Here is a 10,212-nt window from a genome sequence, read left to right as displayed (position 1 = left end):
AGAGTCACATACGTCAATTGGCGTTGCTTTGCAAGCGGAGATTTGGTAGTAGCAGACGTCCTTAAATGAGTGAAATACTTACACTTAGAATAGAAACTAATAAAATATCTGTGGAAAAAAACATTGCTATATTCTCTAACTCGGTTACGATAGCCTCTTGACTCTGTCTTACGTCATCAGGAGGAACGGGCCGAAAATGCCGACATAGAAGGCGTTCTTCGTGGACGTCGACCAAATACGGAGAAGAATTCATGAAGTGACTGTTGAAGTTGGCCGAGGCTGACAAAAAAGACGAACTATCAAAGAGTTTATACCATTTAAAGAAAGCTAGCTACAAGGGAAGTTCGCTCGATTATGTTTCCATTTGCCAAACTACAGAGTCGCCATTGAATCGAGAGTGTTGGCAGAGTAGAACGAAACTGCTCAGAGATTTTCGTATATACGTACATTTGTATACATACATATGAGGATGAAAAGGGACAGTGGAATATATCGGATGTAAACCTAAAACTAAGACTTGATTTCATTGACCTTCTAAACAGAAGCCTTTATTTAACCATTAAAATGGCACAGAAGGAACGCTGCTAATCAGTGTTAATGTCTTCATTTATCTTAATCCACTTTTCACTAAAGTGCATGTATTTGTAAAACGTATGACTTCGTAATAATTTCTATTAAAGACACGAAAGAAAATGGGCGAAACTTCCATTGACCAGAAAAGATCCCTAACGAAACCGAAGAGCATTATAGTCGTGTAGCTATACTACGCCCTCACCCTTGGCTTAAATGAATATCCACAACTGCCAATATTATACGCGTCAATTCTTCCAAAGCTAATTGTCTTTGAGGTAAATTCAACGCTCGTGTGCCAACGCCAGCCATGAACACGATTTTTAAATAGGGACAATTCTCAGTTCTCCTTTAATTTTTTCGACACCTTTTCCTTTTAGTATTTTTGACGCTTTAAAAAGAGGAAAAGTCATAGGGATTTACACGGAGGCATGCGGGGTTGAGCCAGCGATGAATTTATTCGCAAAAGGTGCTATCGAAGTGGCGACGTGTAAACCGGGGTATTATTTCGGTAAAGGATTTGCGACGTGCTTTTCCACGTTTAAGCATATTTTAGGGGACAGTATTAAGCTTTCTGCTTAGAATTTATTGGTAACTGGCTTCTTAATGCACAACTGTCCCATAGTCAAAGGAAATGGTAGAAAAAAATTTTGATTTTTCCCATATTGAGTTCCCTATTCTGGCAGGTTCTTGAAGCAATACTAGATAACGCTACTGAGGCGGGGTCATAGAAGGAGCAACTGAGAATCAGCGATGAAACACGTTCTTGGTACTCCATTATTGCCTTTTAAAGAACCGGAGGTCCTTTTCTCTTGAAAGTCCTTGCGAAAACCAGCGAAGTGTGCGACTGGCGGGAATCTAGCCACTGCACCGCAAACAGGCAGGTACGTACTGCGCCATAAAACCGATCACAGGTCCTTTAACTAACAAAAGGCCCAGCATTTTATTGATAATCTTTTGACCCGGTAATTTGCTACGTTACTTATGTTACAAACAGTGCGCGTTTCCAGTTCAAACGCTTGGCATAGCCGTCCTGTGTTCACTTTTAAGTACATATTTCCTCCTTAAATATGGCTGATTTTACGTTCACGCAATGCTGTAGATGTCTGTTTTCAGCCCAAAACAAATTGTATATCTACTGACGGTCCGGATTTGTATTTCCTTCTACTTAGTGTTACTATTAAACCTATACAGGCATCGTTCGCTTTGCTATGGCATAACTATGTACTTCCTGTACGTGTTCGTTCGCGATAATGCGCTTCTCTTCAATTGCCGCCTTTAGCTGCCGTTCTCACTCTGTCGCCGACCTCTTTTGCGTGGCCGGATAAACCGGCTATTCTACTGATCAGTACTCGTAGCAGTCAGAGCTGCATCATAGCTACAGCGGCAAAGGCCACTATTATGAGGGGCGGATCAGCAGCAGGATATGGGCAATAATGCTCTTCGCCGGATGGCGGCGGTGTCAACGAGGAGCGACGAGGCGGATCTAACCGAGGAAGAACAAGGTCATATTTCGGCGATACCCATGATGCTGTGCTCTGGACTTATTCCTCACCTCTCAAGACAAGCAAGACCCAAGCCCTTTCTTAGACTTGCACTCGTAACTCCCTTTGGTGCCACCGCCACTCGGTTTGTATTCTTCGAATGCCAGCTGGCAGGCTTCTGCCACGACAAGTAAGCGTGGCGCGGCGCGGCCATAGCTGCTGCCGGTGCTAATGGCGCAGCCGCGATGTCGTCGAAGGCTTGCACATCATGGCCGTCATTGGTTGCCACGGTCAACGACGACGTCAACGGCGATAATGTTCTGCCTCCACAGCCCTTCTTTTTCTATCTCTCTTTCGACTAGCCTCTAACTGGATGTCCCTCTTGCGCTGATCTCGCAGCGGCTGGTGGCGTCTGCTGTCGCTATTGCTCGAGAGGCCGGCCAGAAGCAGGCTGTAATTTGCTTCATGTTCTTCTTGTGTGGCGGCAGATCGCTCGCCTGCTTGCTCGGACGCCTCATGTCGTTGCCGTCTATTTGTTTCCATCAAGGACTCCTGCATCGTCCTTCTTAGGGCAACACAGCCTAATAAAGAGAGAGCAAGGCCGAGTAGCAGGATAGTAGTAGAAGCTGGGACTTAGTAGTAGAAGTAACCTACTACACCCATTGCCGACGCCTAGTAGGCCTTCGACCGCTGCTGCCTCCCCATATCCCAACTCAACCCAAAATAGCTGGCCTTGACAAGGCAGCGATGACAGCCTTCCGTCGTGCAACGTTGCTGCTCATTTTCGTCTCATAGACAGACCACAAAGACTGCGCCAGTGCCAGTAGTCGGAATGCGGCCCCGTCCAACATAATATTTTTACTTATTATTCTATGGTCTAATTGACACATGTGTTATATAGTGATATTATAGTATTATAGCACGTAATGTTTTTCTTGCTCCACATACACGACTACATTCATTCGTACGTATTATCTCTACGTTGGCGACTTGTAAATGTGTCGATATTAGCTGATTTAGATAGGCTATCTTCTCTTCTGGAATAAGCGAGCGTTAAACGAATGGTCTCATACTAGGAAAGCAAAATTAAATCTGAAAATGTTTATCCTCTTGGATTTAAGGAAACCCTGTTTGTAGAGAAAGGTACTTACGATTACTTTACGCTTCCATGTTATTACATGTATAAAAATGATAAAGCTTGCGTGACACATAGTCAAAATTTTACGCAAGGAAATTCTCCGACGATATGTATCGACAAACCTCCACTGTTAGATTATATCTGGATATTACGCAGCAATATGAAACAGGATGGTAGTATGAAGTTTCACAATGAAAACGAAGACAACTTCAACGATTCGTACGACACCCCTAGCATCATATCCTGTGAGTACATATAGCGTTACTAGTGCCCTAGCTCGATTAAGTAAAATTAACTCGATTCAAGCTGCTTTGTCTAGCGAAATTGTGGGACACAATTTCGTTTTAGCCCGTCTATGCACTGTTCCTAAAACCAGGAACTACATCAATGAACAGCGACAATAAACGCCAGAGAACGCGAATCGTCTAGGATTTAAATGTAGAACTAAAGCATGCTCATTTCACAACGGATGGCCACATCCTTGAACAAGGATTAATACGAAATTAACACTTATATCCTTAAGTCGTTGGTAATGCAGGTCTCCGTGTCAATGAAAGACTACGACGAGTGAAGTGTGCGTGCGTAACGCTTGCCATATTATGCCGTTTTCCGTACATTCCTACCCTAGGCCTTCCTACAACGAACAAATAACTTTTCGCGAGTGTCCTGATGTTTCCGTCGATCACCACCTTGTCTAACATCAGTCTATGTCTAGAGCGCAAATTGTACATGACTATCGATGCTTGACCTGACCAGCTGAGTTGACGCTGATCACACTGGAGCCGGTACGAGTGAGTACGAAGCTCACAAGTTGGCGAGGTAGTGAAGCAATACGAAACTATACAAAATTATAGCAGCTGCTGTGAATGCGCAGACTAAGACGATCAGTACCTGACCAGGAGACGGGGTACAGAGGCGATGAACCAACTAGTCATTCATGTTAACCACAGACACTGGATATGCCGTCTTGCTTCGCTGGTGACCCCATCACAGGGACGCAAACTAGCTGAAGGCATTCATGTGCCTGTGACACCGACCGAACCAAGTAGACAAAAGCAAAAAGCATACGACCACTTTCTCCAATCTCCTGCCTGGTAAAATGGATAGCTCATTGTCTCAGGGATACGATGCTATCGTCTTCCGGGTCAGGCGAGACTAGCTTTTTTTTTTTGTTGTTTAGGTCTGACGTTGCTCCCACCTGTCCACAGGGATATTGTGTGTGGAGTGCGACTCAGATGGAGCACGATCTGACGCTGCGATAAGCTGCTTTCCATTCAGTGTATGCAGGTACTTCCACTTTGCTCGCTTATCCGATATCTAGTCAGCGAATGGTCAGGAGAGTAGGCTCGATCACTCCTGTATCCACAAGACACGTCGTATTGACCTGTATTGATATTCAGGATAGTGTTGTTGGCTTACTTAGTCCCACTTTCGTCATTCTACAAGTATAGACAACAGAGAAAGCAACTTGATGAGCTGTCGAGTCTGAGTGCGAGAGCTTAACTTCGGCCACAGATTCAAAGAGGATACATGTGTATTCAGCATGTACGTGTGTCGCATGCAAGGACTAATGGAAGTTGATAAGGGCTGGTGAAAACCAAACTCATATTGGCCAAAGAGCTCAACCTCCTGTACAGGAACTGTGCCTATAAAGTTTTCAAATTTATTCGATGACCTCTACATATTTAACATGGGATTAAATATACATAGACTTAACCGTATGCTTCTTTCGATTTTAACTCTGTTTTCCATTTCCTCATTTAAGGCTTGTGTTATGCAAAGCACCTCTGATTATGACAGCGAAGGACGCTAAAGATCAATGCTCACGCCTGATTATTTCTCCTTACCAGTAGTTCAACATACTCAAAAGAGAGAATTAGTTAATAAGTATCCGTCATAATACGCCATTTTAAACATCCTTGGTCCATGAAACGAGCCCACTGCCGCTGACAGATCGTAGTTCTGATGATTCGTTTGGAGGTGCTTCCCGTAGGTGGTGCTTCCCGTAGGTCCTTCAGGATCCCATCTACGTGTCCAGAGTGAACAGCAGAGATAGATGTGAGTTGTCTGTGTGGATGCTGTTAGTCTATCGACATACTGTTCCGTTCCTTGCTGTCTAGCCTGGCGCCTCCTTTGCTGCAGCAGTCTGTCTCATGCTCGTTGTAAGTACCACAGCCTCCCCTCCTCCCTGTCAAAATGAGTGCTCACATGTACAGGATGTTAATTCTACGAGATAATTTTGATTAGCCTTGTTGGCAGTGCCGCTGCCTCTTCTGCAGCAGCGATGACTGAGAACTGGTTCTTGCAGTTCAATGGCAGTGACATTGTTTCTCGTCCTTTTTCCTTTTCTTCTGCCGAAAACGAACGAGGAGAGGAGTCTTCGCCTTAGGTGGACCCCATAGCTTCGCATGATCTGCGATGTCGCGTCACTCTGCCTGCATCAAGTCGCACTCCGCTTTGCGCTGCTGTTCTTCATGGAACATGGACATGAAGGTCTCTACAACTAAAGTCTCAGTTCCTTTGACCTCGACTAAACAAGGGAGCTTGATATCTTGATTTCTCAATAATAAATCTGCTTGCATTATCGTATGACTATGTATCCATAAGAGTGTGTGGCGCGGACTTTATATTAGGTTGGACTGACTTTAACACAAGCTTGAATAGAATTATGCGGGGGGCAACCGAGATAGCTAACAAAGTAAGTCTCCGCGAACAGTCCACTATTGTTGCTTAATCCATGTGTGGGTGATTAATCCATTTGAGCCACTCAACGTATGGGTAGATGTCAGAAGCAAAAGAGTGCAACCCTCATCACTTAAAGCTGTGTCAGAACGTTACGAATCTAATCTGAAGTAAAAATGAAGTGATAATTCATAGCACGAGCCGATACAACGTATTCAATATTTTGTCTTGCAACCTTTCGCGTTAGAAGTAACGTAGGTCTGCGCAAAATAGAGCATTCTCTCTACTTGGTTGAATTCAGTTGTAGTAAAGGTATTTCTTCAATTTCTAAAAACTATTTCTCTAGTGCCAAAGTTGCAAATGGACTATACATCGATACATACAAGATGTATAGCGATTTAGTATTCTTATTATATTTGATGATCGGTACCTCTGTTCGTCAATGAACAAGGTCTTTCCTTTGAATATTAAGGGTAGGTAGGATAAATAAACTTCAGATCACTATCATATTCGATTCCTCTAGGATTTCTTTTAGAAAAGTGGGAAAAATAAATGATTCTGTCTATGCAATATCATTCTGTGCGTCGTGGTGAAATGTTGGCAGCTTTTTGTGTATGCTGGTGGTTCAAGCTACATAATACCACATGTACGATTGCAAACCTGGGTCAAAATAAATACTTCAACTGTTTAATACGTAATCCCCAGTCGTGACATACCCTTCTATAACCTAATTCTTCTTTAATTAAACACGTTTCCCTGTTATTTTTATAGCTTTAACATTATTGAATGACAATTACATATCACGGCCCAATGTGTAAAAATGTAATGTGTACTTTTGGTTCGCATAGTTGTTTCGTACTCTACTCGTCGACCACAATGAAAACTTGACGTATTATTCCTAGTCAGGGTAGTATCATTGGGAAATGAACACCGCTGACGGGATAGGCGGCATTCGTGTCTTTTGCAACAACTTAGTAGCCGTTTTAACGCGAATTGTACAAAGAACGAGGAAAATAATTAAACTATCAGTCTACTAGGCGATCAAGGTCACCTGCGTCGGCTGACGAAGAACTAGAATTATTTCGAAACAAACTGTTTGGCTGCTGACAACATACGAACAGAGGTCAGCTTTCACTGCAGTGAATAAGCGTCTATATGGCAGAGCAGCTAAGTATCATACCACAGAAAACCTTTCATATCGTGGTAGGAACGAAAAATAATACGAAACGAATAAAAAGGAACGAAGGATTTCCCAATGAAGACTACCAAAATAAGTAATTATCATGACACTGTACGCTGCCCGTCATTATATGTTACCTTGAATGCCCACTGTCTGTAATACGATTGACATCTCGCTTCGTGCATTCTTTTAGGCAAAAATGGCGATTGAAAGATCTTCCGATATAACCTGCCTGCTACGTATTCCGTTGTTCAGTAGAAATTACAAAGTGATATGAGTGTCTAAGCGAAGTCATAAGCAGCATTTTCACTTTGTCTCTGTAACAAGCAAAAAGCGTAGAAACAAAGGAGCCGAAAGTACGTCACGCAAGGCACGGTCAAACTCTGCAAACGAACGCCTATCAGACACCATCGGAGAGTGGCAACAGAAGAAGAAGCAACCTAGTCTAGATGGTCGGAAACTTGAGGTTTTGGAGAGGAATTAGAAAGAAACGACAGGGGGGCTAGCACGTTATTTGTGCCCTCTTCGCCATTGTGTAGCAAAGTGTGACCAGTGCAGCGTCGCTGTGTCAGCCGCTTCATTCGGGCCGATCTCCTGTCGAACGGACTTTTTGCTTGTCGCTTTTGCCTGCCAGCTTAGGGAGACAGAAGAAGAGAGGATGAGAGATTGACCTCGCCGATTCGCAACTTGCAGCGGGTGCAACAACTCGCACGGGTGAAACGTCTACAATATAGAACGGCAGGGGAGCAGACTTAACTGGACCTTTGAGTGAGAACTAGCGGCAGGAGATGCTGTCGGGGAGTGGGCGGTATCGTATACGGCAAAGTTGTCGGTCCACAATACTAGACAGCAGCAGCAATATTGGCACCAGCTGTAGCCGACAGCAGATTTACTGATGGAGAGGGAGGAGTAACAAGAAGCAAATGGTGTGTACAGGAGGCAAAGCGGACATTGCTATTGAGTACATAACAAACAATTCGTTCATGGCTCTTTAGCTCGAATGAATCGTGGTGGCGGTATTTTTTTGCTTATTTTTGATGCCACTCCACGCTGTTTTAGGGGGAGGACACACAGAAAGGCGCCATGTAGCCGACAAGGAAAGCGGAAACACCGAACCGATTGTGGTTTTCTGTGTAGGAAGTTGGAAATATATCTATATATAACTATGGACAATTGAAATAGCAGTTAACATAACAGCTGCTGAAGGTCTGCGCGGAACCTGACGTATCTAACAACAGCAATATCGACAACAACTATAAAAATTTTACGTAAAATGCTTTTGCTAAAACCGACAAAAATAATCAATCAACGTCTTAAGTAATAGAGGTACTTCAATCGGTTACATAGAGGAATATGAAGTAATCTACAACCCTATAGGTAATGTCCGATATAGTCCGTATATCAAATGTAATAAAGCTACATTATATATATATCGGAGTGAATTCTGCTTGAAATTAGTTTGTAATCAATTTCTATATGGAAAGTACTCGAAACAGATTTCGAGCAGCTAATGAACTGAAGCTGCCGATTTCGTTAGCTAGATATGTGCTAGGACCGTATTTACCTAGTCCTCTGAAAACGACATTCGAAACGACCTGTGTGCAATTATGTTCCAAAGGACAGCATGTTTAACGATACATTACACCCCAGGCCTTCTTTTTTCCTATCTTAGCCTTTTTCTATTATATTTTCTTGTATGGATGTTTGCGTTTAAACAAAGTAAACCGCATCGAAAGGTGGAGTGAAAGAAACGACGCACAACAGAAATAAGATTCCGCCCGTCATTTGATGATCGACAGGGGGTCTTTTGTCGTTGAGTGTTCGCGTGTCTGTCTTTCACCCAGTCTTTGCTCTTATAGAATCTGTTGTGTGACCTGTGATAATCGAAAAAAAAACGATGTTAGCGTCGTGAGTTGCCCGTTAGAGCAAATCTTGCTGCAGCAGGGATTGGTCGCTGAGAGGCCAGATTCGTACCTCTCGATCCGCTCCTGATGTAAACGAATCAACGAACAGCGTTCGCTAGCTAGCGTGTATCTTTATGTAGTGCGAATTCGCGAGACGGGTCTGCGGCGACAACAGACTCTCAAAACTGTGAGAAAACGTCAGTGTACGGCAGTGTGTTCCTGCTCGTTTATGAAGTAGCGTTTGTGGGAACTCAAAGCGAGGCACGAATCCTCGAGCAAGTCGGTAAACGGACCGACGAGGTGCAAATTGAATTGTTTGATTTGCCCCCCAGGCGCTAGCGCTGGGGCGATGATGGTATCCGGTAGAAAGAATGAGAGGAGGAGAGCGGAGAGAGAATCTGACATAATAGCCGGGTGAAAGGACGAACTGGGCTGAGATCAGAGGGTCAGAACAACTAGCATGGTATACCCTCCCCTTTATAGCGTGTCTGCTAGCATCAGCGCGATCTCTGCGTGTTTTTTTGAATGTGCTAAATAACTTCCTGGGATCTGAAGCAAATGCGGGGGTCGATGCGATGCAGAAAGATTCAGTCACCAGAGGGCAGCAAAACGGGGAAAGCAGTTGTGGCTCTGTGGATTCTGATTTATCGACAATACGCTTTCAAATTCAATGTTAAAGCGACTAATGAGATTTTAGGAGAATTATGGTTTCATTTGTAGATGCCAATAAGTCAAACAATATTAAAATTGACAAAAGAGCGAATACGGGTGCTAGAGGTATAGTTTTCTCCTTGTATTTGAAGGGTATCTTTTGTATTTCAAGGGCTTGTTCAAGGGCACTGTGTTCGAATTAGATTGTTCTGATTTTTACAGCCTCTAAACACACGAAGAAGCGCTATATAAAATTGTCACGGAAATTGCGCACCACCGACTCATCATACGGCAGACTTATTGAAAGCGGTTCCTGTCGTAAACTAGTGCACTCGGAGTCTCGTTTCCCTTTCGATATCGAGCTCCGTTCTACTTCATTACTGAGTTTAGTCAGTTGAATTTTCTACTTTTCGAAAAATATCACTTTCTATGTATTTCCTCCGAGAGGAATCCGTTGAAAACGTTGTCGATAACATAACCAATGATGACCAGGGGACGAAATGTTTTTAATAAAGTACAAATGTATGTATCAGTTTGCTATTATTGTTTGTATTAAGCGAAAAGTAGCCAAATACATGAAAATGCCGCTTGGAGGACAAAAAG

This window comes from Varroa jacobsoni, unplaced genomic scaffold (genome assembly GCF_002532875.2).
Source record: "Varroa jacobsoni isolate VJ856 unplaced genomic scaffold, vjacob_1.0 scaffold_919, whole genome shotgun sequence".
NCBI lineage: Eukaryota > Metazoa > Arthropoda > Arachnida > Mesostigmata > Varroidae > Varroa > Varroa jacobsoni.
The sequence above is the reverse complement of the archived record's forward strand: the minus strand, read 5'-3'. Positions refer to the sequence as shown.